The following is a 17,031-nucleotide window of genomic DNA, read 5'->3' as shown; positions in this document are numbered from 1 at the left end:
AGGAATTTTTCTTGTATTACTATTTTGTTGAGGGATCATTATTTTTTAATTATGACTGGCTACTGAATTTAATTAAATTATTTTTCTGTATGTATTGAGGATGATTAAATATTATTTTATTTTACTCTGTGACTATAACTTTCTTTAATTTATTTTCAAATGTTAAGCCAACCTGGAATTCTTAAGATAAATCCATCTTGTTCATTTGCATTATCCACTTTAAAAAATATTTTTATTGACTTCAGAGAAAAAGGAAAAGGGAGAATTAGAAACATCAATGACAGAGAATCATTGATCTGCTGCCTCCTGCCTGCCCCACACTGGGGATCAAACCTGCAACCCAGGCATGTGCCCTGGCCAGGAATTGAACCCTGACCTTCTGGTTCATAAGTCAACACTCAACCACTGCACCATGCTGGCCAAGCTGCATTATTCAGTTTATATATTCCTAGATTTGATTTTGCAAAAAAAAAAAAAATTGTTATAACATTTTGCATCTATGTTTATGTGAGTTAACTTGTGTTTGGTAATGTCTTTGTCTAATATTTTTGTCAGATAAATACCGATCTAATGAAATTAATTTGGAAATATTTGCTGCTCTTGTATTTTCTGACAGAGTGTCTGTAGAGTCATTAATTTTAAATTGAACATTTGGTAAAATCCACCTGTGAAACAATGTAAATCTTACATTTTTTCCATGGGAAATTTCAAAATTTTAACTCAATTTTAAAAATAAATGTAGGAATAATCACATTAGCTATTCCTTCTTGTGTAAGCTTTGCTGGTCTGTGACTTTAAAATTTTTTTTTCGTTACTTCTAAATTGTAATACTTATTGTTAGAAAGATGTTTATTATATTTCTTTATTATCCTATTGATGTTCATAGAACTAAGAAACTTTAATAATGCCTTACCTTCTGGTTTGATATTGTTAATCTTTGCATATGATATTAAATAGCAGCCTTTATTTTTTTACTTCTTAGTTTGGCCTTTAGGTCTTCTTTGTGTTCCAATTTTTAAGTTGGAAACTTATATAATGGATTTTATAATTTTCTTTATTTCTAATAAAAATATTTAACTAAATTTTTCCTCTGAGCAGTGTTTTAAATGTATCTCACATATATTACTCTCTGTTTAATTTTTCTATTTCTTTTTAATCTAAGTGTCTTCATATTTCTGTAATTTTTTGTAAACATATAGTCAGTTCTTGTTATTTTTTTAAATTTATTATGAGAATATCTACCTTTATTTGACCAGCATGGTTAGATTTAAATATACTGTTTTGCTATTTATCTTCCACCTGTCCTATCTGTCCATTGCTTCTCTGGTTGTTCCCTTGACAATTTTTTTGGATTATTTGTTATGACTAATTTTTCATAGGTAGAACCTACTAGGTATATGATTTTATTTTGTTGTTCTATTATATTAGTTGTAGTTGCAATAATATATCCAAGTCTATTTTCAAATATTATATTACTTTAAATATAAAGTAAGGACCATATAATGGCATACTTATTATTAATGTTTATATCTTCTGTGCCACTGTTGTACATTTTACCTGTGTTATAAATGTCACCTTTTTTGCTTTAGGCATTCTATTATTTATTCATAATATTAAAAATTGATTTACAAATTTCAGTTTTATTTTGTCACATATATACTACTTCTGGAATTCTTCCTTATTTTGACTAAATCAAAATTTTTACCTGATATTTTTTCCTCCTCCTGATGAACTTTTTTTTAGCACTTATTGTATAAATTTGCTGGACATAAATTTAATCAGATTTTTAAAAATATAAAATATCTTAATTATCCTTTTACTTTAAAGAATATTTTTTGTGCTAGAAATGGAATTCTAGGTCAACAGATTTATTTTCAACACTTTAAAGATGGCATTCCATTGCCTCCTGACCTCCAGCATATCTCATTAAATGTCAGTCATCATTAGTATTCCCCAGTGAAGCAATCTCTTGTATAGAATATATACACCTATGGCTACTTTTAAGGTTTTATTTTCTTTATTTATTGTTTGCATAATTTTAACTAGGTTATCTGTTTATGATTTTGTGAGCTTCCTGGACCTGTGAATAATTTTTTCTCTAAATTTGGACTCTTCTGGCAACTATTTGTTTATTTATTTTTATAAATATTTTTTATTTCTTTTCCTTCTGGGACTTTAAGCACATGCATAGTAAACAGTTTCATACTATTCCTCATGTTACTGAAGTTCTGAATGTTTCCATATGTTTGTTCAACTCTGGGCTTCACTTTATATTGATCTGTTCACTGATCATTTACCTGAGGTATCCAAACCACTTTTAAGTCTATTATTGCACTATTTATTTCATATAGTCCATGTGTTTTTTGTTCAAAAATTTTCACTAGTTTTTCCCTTATACATTGTATATTTCCTTGATAATGTTCCACTGTTTACTAATTCTTTTGCTTTTATTTGTAATTTATTTACCGAAGTTTTAATAGATATATTAAAGTCATTTTCACAATCTAACACCTGATACATCTGTCAGTCTACTTCTCTTGACTATACGTTCTCTTGATTATAGGCCATATTTCCTGCTTCTTGGTATGTTTTATGAGTTACTGCATACATGATATTGTGTATATTTTATAGATAATTTGGATGTTATCTTTCTCAAAATAATGTTGAGTTGCTTTTCTTTTTCTATTGACAGGCAATTACATTACTAGAAGATCCTCTTGTATTGGATTTATGCCTTTCCAAAACTAGTTTATTTTGTTGTTTGTTTAGCTTGTTGACTTATTGATCATTTAATTGATTAGTTCCTGGATTTTGTCCTTTTTCTTACGATATAATGCTTATATGTTTTCAATGAAAAACTCATTGTTTTTACTAAGCCCCTGTAATTTGATGGGGTATCATCTCCAAATTATGTCTTTCCCAGTACTGAGTAACTGTTTAAACTACTCAGTCCTTTAGCCCTCAACTGCTAGTTTCTACTGGGCTTTTTGGTAATTTGCTGGTGCCTTTCTCATAAACATCAAGTTTAAGAATCAATCAAAGATTTAGAGATAACTTGTATGCAGAATTTTGGGCTTCCCAAATGTCTCATTTCATTTCATTTTATTTCCCATCAATAATCAGTCTTAAATTCACATCTTCTTTCTTCTGCCAAGTAATTCTGTTCTTTTATGTTTGAGTTCTTTCCCCCCATGTCTACACAGTAAAAGCCAGAAAAATGTGGGACTCATCTAGTTTACCTCTCTTGTTTTAAGTATCATATCTGCCTACTTTTTTTGCTTCCCAAACATTAAAAAATTTTTTTTTTCAGTTTTGTTATTGTCATTGGCTTTGGAGTTAGTATAATACAATTTACTCTGATATGACCAGAATCAAACCTCTCTTTGAAATATTGATACTGAGAAAGATTTATTTGGTTATCTAAATTTCATCTAGAAAATTTCAACGAACTATTTCTCAGGGATGCAAACATGGCCCACACAGAAGATAAGAGCACCTTATGGTAGAAAATAAACTAACATTTATTGAGACCCTATCTTTTACCAAAGGCTTGGCAAACAATATCACTAAAGAATAACTACACCTATAGGTAGGTAATAGTTTTCCCTGCCATCATATGAGATAACTGAGTCATAAAGAATTGTCTTGACTTACTCAAAGCTATAGAATTTAGATGTGAGATAACCAGAATTGAAGTAATTATCTACTTCTAACATCTGTAATCTTTCCATTGATCTTTCCTCTGACCCACAATTTCTAAAATATCTGAAATTTCACTATACAAAAAATGTGAATTTTCCCATCCTCAGGCCCACCTAGCAGGTCCTAAACATACATGGGAAATTGGTCTCATGCTGACTTGCTAATGTTGATGTGTTATGTTTTCTATGCAGCTCTGTATTAAACAATGTTGAGACTTCTTTAGGATTCTATGGAAAATATGTTTTGTAAAATATTGGTACTGTTTAATGTAGGTACCCTAGATGGAGTTGTGAGTACAAAGTGCAAGGTAACTAAAATAAATTGAAAATGGAATCTTCCTTCCTTGGAGAAAATAATTGATTAATTAAAATAATAGAAAAAGGAAAGGAGATAGCAAGGGTTCATTTCCACAACAAATGTTTACTTTATATCCTACTCCCACTTTCCACTCTGGATGAATCCAACTCTGGCCAACGCAATGAAGCAGAGAGAGCACTTTAAGCATGAACGGTCTTTGAGGAGATTCCGGCCATGGGTTCCCACAGCCAGGAGCTTCTGCCATTTCTCAGCCCCACATTTCTTCTGAGCAGGAACGCTTACTCCTGCCCAGGACACCCAGGTAACGAACAGAAAGGACCAGGCCAGGGTGTCCCATAGACAGAAGGAAACTTTCCTCTCTCTCTTAAAATACGACTATTCTCAGGACTAACAGGACCTCATTCAGAATGAAATTATAAAATCTAGAGCTTCTTTAAAACTCAGGCAGGCACCTCTGTTGCATTTGACTTTCGTTGGAAGGCTTCAGCTATTGTCCTCCTCTAATATCTGGAGTTCAGCCAACCGCAGGACAGTCGTCTTCTGTTCATTTGTAAATTAATATGTCTGGAAGCGAAGACTGTCTCCGAAGAAAGCAGATTCACTTTTCTCCGAATGTAATGAAATGATGTTTGGGGAAGCCTCTGCTGAGGGCCAGGAATCTTTATGAGCCTTTTAAAGTCATTGTTTTCTTCTCACAAATGAGAACTTGCGTATGCCAAGGAGTAATGAACTGGAAAACCACATGGTGACAGTTGGTTCTTAAGCTGGCCCTGGTGCATTAGCAAGGCCTGTTGGGGAGGACTTCCATGCCTCATGCTTCCCCTCTCACTCCTACTTTTCCTCTTTGATTACTCCTCCTCTCTGCCACCCCCTCCCTTTCCCCATTATGCAATAAACTCAGGTTTTGGTACAGACTGACCTGAGTACAAATTTTAATCTGCCACTTAGTTGTGTGGTCAATTCATATTGCATGAACTTGATACTTAACCTCACTGAATCTTCGTTTTCCCATCTGTGAAATGGTAATGATACATCCCTTCCTCCCTTCCTCCCTTCCTTCTTCTTAATAGATTCTATCTTTTTTTTAAATATTTTTTATTGACTTCAGAGAGAGAAAGGGAGTGTGAGAGAGATAGAAACATCAATGATTGGCTGCCTCCTGCACGCCCCACACTGGGGATAGAGCCCACAACCCTGGCATGTGCCCTGACCAGGAATCGAACCATGACCTCCTGGTTCATAGGTCAATGCTCAACCACTAAGCCACACTGGCCAGGCTTAATAGAATCTATATTTGATTCAGCTGTTCAACTCTACCCTATGCAGTTCTTGTGACCCAGGGAGGTGGAAAGACCATTGATATCCAAGAGTGGAACCTGAATGGTCACAGTCCTTAATGGGCATTGGACCCCTCTAGAGCACAAAAAGTTCTGGAGCCCAGGCTCCCACTTGTCCGAGTTTGGGTGTGTGTGGGGGGAGTTATAGCTTCTCTGTGATGTGGGGGAGAAGCCTTCTTACTCAGAGCCCTGGCAGCACGCTGCCTCTAGATTCTGAAATCCATCACGTGATTCTATAGGGAAGCCAACCTGAGGATGTAGCTGTCGCACCAAAAGGAGGCCAACGAGTAGGAGAGAAAAGAAGCCGGTCCCAGACCATCCAATATGCCCACACTAGACCTGGACTTCCTGTACATGAGATTCATTATTCTTTAGGCCTGTTTTGTTGTTGTGTTTTATATCCAAAAACATCCTAACGGCACATGTGTGAAAATTGAATGTGATCATTTATGCGCACAGTTGGTAGTACACGCCAGCTTCTCCAGGGAGGTTTCTTAACTTCCTCTGTTTTAGATTTCTCTCCTTTTCCATCGATTCTTTCCTCTTCTTCTCTCTATAACCCAAACACAACTTGGCATTACCAGGACTCAAAACCCACAGAGAGACCAAGTCATGGTTAGAGGATTGGAACTTTGAGCCCTTAGATTCTCGAGTTAGAGCCCCGATGGCTGATGATTTATTCAATGGAGCCTAGGTACTGAGACCACCACAAAAGCCTCTAGATCAGTGGTTCTCAACCTTTCTAATGCCACAACCCTTTAATACAGCCCCTCATGTTGTGGTGAGAACCGCTGCTGTAGAGCCTAAGAACATCAGAAAACACAGATATTTACATTATGATTCATAACAGTAGCAAAATTACAGTTATGAAATAGCAACCAAAATCTTATGGTTGGGGGTCACCACAACATGAGAAACTGTATTAAAGGGTTGCGGCATTAGAAAGGTTGAGAACCACTGCTCTAAAGAAAGAGGTGCAGGGAGCTTCTGAGTCGGTGAGGACATGGCTGTGTTGGGAGGGGTGCACGCTAAGGGGGCCTGGAAACCCTACATTACACCCCCAATACCTTTTCCATTTGGCTGTTCGTTAGCTGTATCCTTTCTAATAAACCAGCAATCATGAGTGCTCTCCTGCATCCTGTGAGCTGCTCTAGGGAATTATGGGAGCTGAGTAGGGAGTTGTGGGAACTCCTAAGTTTGTAAGTCAGCTAGGTAGAAGTGAGGATTCTCTGGGGATCCCCCTTGAAGCTTGCATCTGAACTGTGGGCAGTCTTGTGAGCCTGAGCCCCTAACCTGTGGATCTGCATTAACTTTCTGTAGCTGGTGTCAGAACTGAATTGAACCTGGACATCTAGTTGGTGCTAGAGAATTGAAGTACTGAGTTTTGCTCTTGAAAAACCACACAGTTATCAAAAATTAGCTTATCAACAAAGTGCTCTTAACTCTCCCCCTGTCAAAAATTTAGGTTTAATTCTTGGAAGATTATTAGGATGACAGCAGGGAGGTGTTATTTAAAGAAACCCTATCTCTGGGGATCAGAGGCAGAGCCAAATGGGGCCATGGCCGGAGTTGAGTTCTGAGTGGCTGGGCCTGAGGTGAGTGTTGGCCTTGAGCTCAAAGCAGCCAGAAGCTAAATGAGCCAGAATTGAGATAGAGCCAAAGGGCATAGGAAGTGCTAAGGATCAGAGCCCATGAAAGCAAGAACCAACATGTATGACCATGGAGCCATGAGCAATGGCTTAAGCCAAGGGTCAGGGTCTAGTCCAGGACTCCCACTGACAGGCCCAGCCCGGGACTGGGTGAGGAGGGAGCAAGGGCAGTGATGCCAACAGGCCCCCAGGAGTCTTCATGTCCCTTTTATCTTTAGCTAAGGCAGCTGATAACCAGTGTAACCTGAGGAATCAGGGTATTCAACCAGGAATCTGGTGCCCTCGTCCACAGTCCTGGGGAGAATTAAGAGTGTAAGAAAGTAAAGTGGACAGTGGAACAGCCCTAGCCAATCTCCGGAGGGCAAATGCAACCAAGGGTTCTTATTCTCTGGGCAGCTGGCCCACACTGGGGACCATCGGCATGCCCATCGCCAGAGCTGAGGGCAGCTGCCGTGGCTGCGTCAGGCTGTCATATCCAGAAGGAGGGCTGCTGCTCCTCTGGGCCTGTGGCATGGCGTCATGGAAGGGACTCCGTGCTGCTAGGAGTGGCTGCAGAAGCCACGTGGAAGCCGAAAGGCTGTACCTTGCCCTGCGCGGTGGAGGAGCGTTGTGCTAAGCGGGCCATGCACAGCAAGACCACGTGGGGCCCGATGCTGCCTCTGAGGCTTCCTATCTGAGGTTCTTGCTCCAGATGAGCAGGAACATCTGCCTGTTGGGAGGCCGCCTCTCTGCTCTTCATGAAGCCTTTGTTGGTCGCTCACCTACAAAGAGAGCCAGACAAGCAGAGCGGGAAAGCCCTGTTCTTGACTTCTGGCATCAATTTCAACTCTGCATCAGTTCATCCTCCATCCAGTTGCACTGCCCACTCCCTTCCCCAAACATCGTCTTTAGCTCATGAAGTCTGTTCAAACAGGATCTTTTCCTCTGACTGACTATCCATAACCTATGCGGCTCTGTATCACTGGATTCTCTTAAGTACCCAAAGACCAAGGCGAAGAAAGAGGCGGGTTGGGATCTGTGTTAGTACACAGCACAGAGAGGGTGTGGCCTTTTGCTCCTCCATGGCACCCATGTAGGGGAAGGGAAGGGGCTCGTCCAAGGACATAAAGTTGGCCAGTTGGTTGGCAGAGCCTGGAGCGAAAGCCAGGACCCTCCACCACTGTCCATCCATGCGCCAGCTGACATCGTGCTGGGAGACTGAAGTCCCTTTTCAAGGCATGGGGAAAAAATCGGAGCCACTTTGGGTAGTTTTGTTGTTATTCAATACTGTAATTTGAGCACGTGAGTAGTTCAGAGAGGGGGGAAGAATGGAGAATCCCTTGCCTCCCATCCTTCACCTCCCCCAGGTGGTCCTCTGTTCCCTCATCAGTTGCAAGAGGTGCCTAAGAAGGAGGCAGGGCCGGAAGAAAGCGCCTGTCGCCCTCTCTCCTTGTCAGAAAGAAACCTTTCTTCCATCGCAGGTTGCATTAGGCGAAGTGGTAGAGTGTTTGACAGTAAGTCACTCAAGGATGATGAAAAACAGGACGCGTGAGCTTCCGTGGGGGTTCCCGCGTGAATGGGGCGCCATACAAAATCAAGTTGTATTGTATTGTAGGGAAGGGCTTTGTGTTCATGTTCAAAATAACACGCTGAGAGCCCTCCAAGCCTCTGAGTGTGCTCGGAGTTTGTCAGAATGTTTCCGCAAGGGATCTGCACTGAGCTGGCTGCATTAACAAGGGTTTCAGCGGGGAGTGGGGGTATTGGTGAACTAAAATGGCATTTTCTTCATTACTCTTCAGCTTCTGTCTCCTGCCTGGGTACTTAGCATTTCCCTCCTTCTCTGAGTGTGCAATCGCGTTTCCCTCAGCAGTGAGGTGTGGCCGGAGATTTGGGCGGGGGGGGGGGGGGGGGGGCAGCCGTGTGCTAGAGGCTGGCTAGCCTGCTCACCAGCTGTCAGAGTTTCTTCATCTATGAAAATAGACAGAACCAGGCCGAGTGGCTCGGTTGGTTGAGTGTAGTCCTGTGTACCAGAGGGTCACTGGTTTGATTCCTAGTTAGGGCACATGCCTGGGTTACAGGGGTTCCCCAGTTGGGGCATATATGGGAAAGTGGCCAATTGATTGATGTTCCTCTCTTGCATCAATGTTTCTCTCCCTCTCTCTCTCTCTCTCTCTCTCTCTCTCTCTCTCTCTCTCTACTTCTCTCTCCCTTCCTCTCAAAGCATGTCCTCCAGTGAGGATTAAAAGAACATAGATGTATGCCCTGGTTGAAGCATCAGAACATACACCAAAAAGTTGTCAGTTCAATTCCCAATCAGGGCACATACCCATTCAGGGAAATGTGGGAAGCAACCAATTGATCTTTCTCTCAGTTTCTTTCTCTCTCTCTTTCTTTTCCTTTCTCTTTCTCCCTCGCTCGCTCCCTCCCTTCCTTTCTCTAAAATCAATCAAAAAAACACATCCTGGGGTGAGGATTAAAAAAAAATAGACATAAAATCAGCAAACTTAAGGATGTTGCTACCAATAAAGGAGAGACAAATCTTGTGAAAGATGCTGGCATCTAGAAGGTAAACAGTAACTTCTAAGCTAAAGGCAAACGGGCAGGAAGTAGAGAAAAGATGGAGTGCAGTCTTCTGGATCCCTTGCCTGGGGCTGCCACTCCAAGTCGCACAGGCTGGGGGCTGACCCGACAGGAACCTGTGGCCTCACCATCCGGAGGCTGGATGTCCCACATGAAGATGGCAGCAGGGTGATCCCCTGAGGTTTCTCTCTTTGCAGACAGCCATCTCCCCAGGACCTTTTCTTTGGGTATCGAACCTCTGCCATCTCTCTTCCTGTCCACATTTCCTCTCAAGAACATCAGTTGCCTTGGGCTAGGGGCCATGTTAATTCCCCCTTTTAACTTAGTTACCCCTCTAAGGGCCGTCCCCAGATACAGTCACATTCTGAGGTCCCGGAGGTGAGGGCTTCACCACATGGCTTTGAAGGGGTCACCCTTCAGCCCCCACAACCCTGTTTTGAAGATTTTACTTTGAAATCACAGACATATTTGATGCGCTTAAAAACAAATGAAACACAAACTTAGCAAAGCAATTTCTAAGCATCAAATAGACATAAAATTTTAAAAATGTATAGTGTGTTTTAGAATTTATATATTTTCAGAGAGACCTCTGCCTATATTTTGGTAACAGCCCCCATCCCACCCCACCGCCCTGACCCAGCAGAACCTGGGTCAGCACTACAAAATCAAACATACTAACATTTCTACAGGAATAAAAAGGTGTGGAGATTAACTACAGTGGAATAAATGGAGGTCATGAATAGCTTCCTGTCGTTTCTGGTCATGTTTCCTAACCTAATGGGTTCAGGTTAGGTTCGGTTTTGCTACCAAATCCATTATTTAAAAAAAATTGTGGTGTTTAGACCTTTTGATCTTTAGTAAAGTGATTCTGGGCTTATATTTAATTTTATAAAGCAAGTTGCATAAATAGGCACACAGCATGATCGCATATATATAAATTTTAAAACATGCTTAACAGCATGCTATGTTTCATGGAAACATGCATACTTGGGCTTTGGTTAAAAAATACTTAAGGGCCTGATCATTGTCAAGTCCAGGAGGGTGTCTGCTTCCGGGAAGGAAAATAAACAAGATTAGTGAAGGGGACCAGGAGAATATCACTGTAATTGTAATGTCTTATTATCGATGCTATTATTGTTTAAATAAAAAGATGAAGGCACTACCTGGCTTGGCTCAGTGGATAGAGTGTCAGCCTGCGGACTGAAGGGCCCCAGGTTCATTTCTGGTCAAGGGCACATACCCGGGTTTTGGGCTCGATCCCAGGCGGGGGCATGCAGGAGGCAGCCAATCAATGATTCTCTCATCATTGATGTTTCTCTCTCTCTCTCTTCCTCTCCCTTCCTCTTTGAAATCAATAAATATATATACATACTTAAAAAAAGAAGGAAGGTGATGTCTTCTTGCAAACTACATCAGAAGTGTTGAATCAGATGAAAAAAGTAAATGGAAATGAATTTTCCGGGCAGAGAGAAGAGACGATGGAAGTCTCTGAAGTGTACAGGGTTGACCTGGTCGAAGCCTGCAGGGCGGCTCCGTGGCGGGGGACAGGCTCCGTGTGGATGGGGGAAGGTGGGGGGAGCTGAGGCTGGAAATGAAATAGAAGGCAGCATCCTGAAGGCAATGGGGAGCCAGGAAACTGCAGGATCAAATTTGCGACTCCTGCTGGTTCTGCTGGTAGCCAGATAGTTGACGGGTGCTGGAGACAGCCAGATAGTTGACGGGTGCTGGAGACAGCCAGATAGTTGACGGGTGCTAGAGACAGCTCCAGCTAATCATGTGCCTCTGGGTGACAAGCTTTGTCGCACACATCCTCCATGTAGATCTTCCACATCCTCCATGTAGATCTTCCAGGAGTTACTCTGAAGTAGGCCAGGACAGACCCTAGTTCTACACCTCGAGAGGAGAAAAATCAAATTGTAAAGGTCACATAAGCTGCTCAGAAGAGTAAAGAGAGAACGAGCAAACCCAGGTCTTCTGACACGATTGTACGATATTCTGATTCCTCTCTAACAGCTGTCATCCCTGCAGGAGGGCAGCGAAACCATGAGGGGTGTCTTTAGATGCTTTTCTTGATTGCCAAGAAAGATGGTTTATTTTTTCCCCCTCAAAAAGTAACAGAAATGATTCTGTGGCAAAGATGGGATAGAAAACCCACAAAACAAGCAACCTCTTTTGCAGGGCTTGTCCAGGTGGGGAGGTGATGGGAGTGGGGGAGACCAGGATCCGGGGCGTGATCTAGTCTGACCTCCCCATTTCCACGGAGGGCAAAGCCGGGCGGGAGGGAAGAGCTGTATGTGGACTGTGGGTGTCTTTATGGCACGTTCTGCTTTCCTGGCCCATTTCCCTCCCTTGTTAATAGAAAGGGGTTTTAGGTAAAGACAAAAGTTGATAAATTATGGACTCACATTAGATGAGGAAATAACACCAGAGCAAACTGAAGACAATGTGGCATCAAGAATAGGACCCTACCTCGGTGAATAGGTTTGGGGTCAGATCAGAAGAGATGATGTGTGTGCGCAAGACAAACAGAAGCTCTGGGTGTGGCTGGAGGACAAATTCAAATCCAGCCTGAGCTGACACTATATTCTTCTTTAAAACAAAACAAAGAGTATGTCTCTATTTAAGGATCGCAGCTATCTGAAGTATGGATTATACATGTTGGGGATAAAGGGTGTGCCTTTATAATTGATTAAACTGAGTCATTTTCCATCAATCCTGAGCAACTGATAAATTGTGAAGCTTTGATCTTAGCTGCCAGGTCTTTCTTGAAGAGCTGAGCAAGGGCAAGTTTAATTAGCACCATCCGGTCAGCTCTGAGCATCACACCAACCATGTCCGAGGAGCTCTTTGTACTCTTCAGAGACCCTATTCTATCCACATGTAGGCTTAGCGATGTCCCGTCAGCACTGCACAGGGAAGTAAACTCCATGCAGACACGTGACGCATATTAGGAGCTAACATGCATCACCTGTTTCTGGCTGGACACTCGGAAATCTAACCGGAGAAGTGTCTGCCAGGGGATTCCTGGTCATCACTCAGCCCTTGGGAGCCTAAGGTGAACCCCCGAAGATGCTCCACAGTCCTGGCCACAGAGGACCCGCAGTTTGAAGGACAAGCTGGTGTGCAAGGAAGCCCGGTCTGAGAGCCCCTCTTCCTAAGCGCTGGCTCTCAACTCCAGGCCCGCCCCGGGTTCCTACCTCCTCCTCTTCCTCAGCTCCTTGTTTGTTTGTTTGCTTGTCTGTTTGCTTGTTTGCTTATTGTTAATCCTCACCCTAGGATATTGTTTCCATTGATATTTATTTTTAGAGCATGGAAGGCATTGGGAGAGACAGAGAGAGAAACATCGATGTGAGAGAAACACATCAATTGGTTGCCTCCCCCACACACGCCCTGACCAGAGTTGGGGATCGAGCCTGCAACAGAGGTATGTGCCCCTGACCGGAATCCAACCTGGGACCCTTCAGGCTGCAGGCCAACGCTCTATCCACTGAGCAAAACTCCCTGTTCTTCCCTCCTCCTCTGTCTGCAGCTCCTCCCCAGTGTCTGACCTTGGCAGCACCTTCCTCCCAAACGCGGCTTCAGCTCCCAGGAAAGCAGCTCCATCCCTCCGGGCGGTCCTGCAGGGAGGCTCACCAAGGCTCTGGCCCACTTTGAAGACACAGTGAACAAAAGTGGGGACTAGGAGGACACCCCAAATGCTCTCGGCATTCCCCTCGCCACAAAAGCACCTTTCCAGCGGGGGAAAGTGTCCCCTCTCAGTGACTCAGAGCTTCAGCGTCCCAGTGCGATGTCCAGGAATGTCAGTAAGGCCTGCAACCCCGTTCTCTCCAAGACCTGAAGAGAATAGCCGAAGCCGCACATCCCCAGCAGCCAGGAGATGCTAAGCCTTTCCTCTGGGGAAGGTATAAATAATATATTTTTGTTTACTCAGTTGTACGAAAACCTGTTAAAACCAGGAAGCTTTAATATCTGCACGGAGCACAGGCGGTGGCCGAGGCACAAGGCCGAGTTCATGCATGAAACAAGCGGACGGCAATGTGTACTGTCAGAGCTCTCTCTCCTGGCTCCCGCGAGACTTACTGCTCCTTCATTCTTTAAAAACCCTGATCCCTGATTTGGTTATCTTTTTTTTTTTTTTTTGAATTGCTAATCTATGAATTTTCTCATTAAAACAACATGCTGCTAAAATATCCAGGATGATGGAGATTGTGCACGTCACGTGCTTCCAATGGGGTTGAAAGAGGAGCATTCTCCATATACGAGGCTCTGGATCTGTCTGTGTGACGGTCATACAGCTGCATTTTGAGATGTTCTGAAATCATCTCCTAAAAGCCACTGAGCTTCAGGATCCCAGCTCAGCGGCCACTGTGAACACAGGGGCAAAGGAAGAAGGAATGTGGGGAGCTGAGTTGGGGTCCCTCTCTCTTCATCCTCCTTCTCTGCTATCCCCGTGGTGACGCCATGGGGAGGAGCAAATCTCACGCTGCCCAGCTGTGGCTTGGAATTAGTCCCCGGGCATTTCTGTTTGGGCCTAAGGCATTCTGAACGTTTGTATTGGAATGTGGCTACTTATTTCAGGGTGCCAGCGCCAGCGTGCACTGCGGGAGGGGGTGAGGTGGGAGAGGCAGAGGGAGGAGGGAGGAGCCACAGTAGCCTAGGCCCTAGGCAAGTCTCACCCGCTCCTGGCGGCTGGCTGTCCTCATGGGGACAAACCACTGCAGCCCAGACCTCCTTACTCCTCACAGGTGCTGTGCCCGGGGTTCCACTGTGCAGAGCGAAGGCCGAGCATCGGGGCAGAGTGTGGGATCGGAGGACCAAGCCCTGAATGCTGGGGACGCCCTGCAGCTAAATCAGAGGGATGGCGTGTGCTCTGCAGGCTGAAGCCCCTGGAGCTGCATGTTGAAGCCATGGCTCCACACGCGTCTGTAAGGCTGGCGAGTGGGAATCAGCCAGGCCCCTCTGGTAGACAGGACTGGGCCCACTCCTCCCGCCTGGACGTCCCCGTCCCAACCCCAGAACCCGTGAATGTGCTCATGTACGCGGCAAAGGGGGCTGCGGGTGGGACTGAGCACGAATCTGGAGAGGGGAAGGTGATCCTGCGTTATCCGAGGGAGCCCCTGTGGTGACAGTTCTGAGAAAGCGGCAGGCAGGTGCGAGAAAGCAGGGGATGCAGCCGTGGAGGCAGAGCCAGAGGAGACGGGGTGACAGAGCAGGTTGGAGTCACAGCATCACAGTCAGGGAGCCTGGGTGCCCTCCAGAAGCTGGGGAGGGCAAGGGCCATGCTCTCCCTCTGAATTCCCAGGAGGAATGCCGTGCCCACCCCGGGTCAGGAATCTGGGCCTCCAGACTGTGAGGGAACCAAGGTGTGTTGTTTTGAGCCACTCAGTTTGTCATAACCTGCTGCAGCCACACCGGGGGACTCCTATTCCCCGTCTCAGGATATGCCCCCGGCAGGCCCTCTCCTTGGACGTGAGGGCTGACAAAGTCCAGTGAGTGCAAAGCATTGGTGACATGTTTTTGGACATTTCAACCTCCATTCTCCTGGAATTGGCTGGTCTTCAGGTGGCATCTCCCACTTTGAAACCACCGCAGCCCAGAGCCACCTTCGATCACAATAATTCATTCGATACGAAATCACTGATCACTAGGGAAGGACAAAAGCCCCCACGCTCACCTCGGACAACCATCTTGCCATTTAGACCCCTCACACGACCGTGTTCTCCCAATGCTCAGAGCATATTTGCAAAATCGGGACAATCAACGCACGTCCGCCCCCCCTCCCTGATGGCTACCCGGGGGCTGGGGGGAGGGGAAGTGGGAGAAACCATTCATTCCCGCTTCACGCTCACCTATCAGCTCTTGGCTCCACGCCAAAGCATTCAGCTTATAATAATAACTGGCAGCCGTCCAGAGCCTTTTAGAAAATAAGAGAGGCAGGAAAGAATGAAGAAAAGAGAAGAGGAAAGAAAAATAAATGCAAGTGGAAGAAACATCTCAGGAAGAGGACAGCAACACCCTACTGCCCGTGTTTCTCTGTGGAAGAAAGGAAATGCCACATACAACATGTTTTCTAAAACCTTCTGTTTTAATCAGACTCCATGGCCTGTAATTAAATTCAAGGGAGCACCTTACCTCTCCTGCCTTCCGAAGTCAGAACGCAGGCATACTTAGCTCTATGGTGATGTCATAGAAATGAAACAACAAAGAAACACAAACAAAACAAAACAACAGCCCACCAAAATGATTGGGTCACGAGCCTTGTTGGTCTGACTCATAGACCAGGGACATATGTCCAACCCTGGTCTTACTAAGCTCAGAAAACTAGCCCAGCCCATGTGGCTCAGTGGTTGTGTGTTGATCTATGAACCAGGAGGTCACAGTTCTCATCATTGATGTTTCTCTCTCTCTCTCCTCCCTTCCTCTCTGAAATCAATAAAAAATATATATTTTTAAAAAAAAAGAAAAGAAAACTGGCCCTAACCTGTTTGGCTCAGTAATTAGAACATTGGCCTGCGGACTGAAGGGTCCCAGGTTCGATTCCGGTCAAGGGCATGTACCTTGGTTTCAGGCACATCCCCAACAGGGAGTGTGCAAGAGGCGGCTGAATTGATGTTTCTTTCTCATCGATGTTTCTAACTCTCTATCCCTCTCCTTTTCTCTTTGTAAAAAAAAAATCAATAAAATATATTTAAAAAAAAATAAAAATGAAAAACTGGCCAGGCCGATGTGAGGGCAGAGACCACCAGGGACAGTGGGGCAGCCTGAACCACGGATGGGGTGCGGGGCCCGGAGAATGCAGCATCCTCCCAGGCAGACACTGCACCCAGCACATGAGACACAGACAGAGTCCAACTACCCACCCAGGTACCGCAGGGACCAGAATGGTCATCTCTGCATTCGTTTGAGGACAGTGACTGGAGGGAAGAATGACTCCTCTGTGTCACAGAGGCACCTGGGGATGCAGCCAGGGTCCGAGCCCGGAACACAGCCCGGCACTGCCACCTGCTCTTCCAGCTGCACGTTCACTCACAGCGGTTTCCAGGCTGCGCGAGGAAAGCCGCCCAGGGGACGCGCGGACTGGCACCCTGAGATGCAGTGCGGTGGGAGAGGAGCCGGAGACTGCAAACTCAATGTCCCTGCGACTTATAAAGGGGTTGGGCATAGAAAACAATAGCCACCGCCCTCACTCCTGGAAACCCAGAGCACTGTCCACAGTGTAGCCGGCTCCTGAGCGGGCTCATGTCCCTGGCCTGGCTGTGTAGGAGTTGGACTAAACGGGGCAAGGTCCATTCTGGAGAAATCCAGTGAAGCATAAGTCATGGTGGGGAGAGAGAGAAAAGGGAGAGAGACAGGCAAACGAGAGAAAGCTATTTGTAATGACAACATAATTCAAAGCAAAGGCCCATAGGCACCTGCCCAGCGATTGGTCATTTGTGTTCACGTGGAGGATGCCGAAGCATCACAGG

Source organism: Cnephaeus nilssonii (assembly GCF_951640355.1).
Source record: "Cnephaeus nilssonii genome assembly, chromosome: 4".
NCBI classification, from domain to species: domain Eukaryota; kingdom Metazoa; phylum Chordata; class Mammalia; order Chiroptera; family Vespertilionidae; genus Cnephaeus; species Cnephaeus nilssonii.
The sequence above is the reverse complement of the archived record's forward strand: the minus strand, read 5'-3'. Positions refer to the sequence as shown.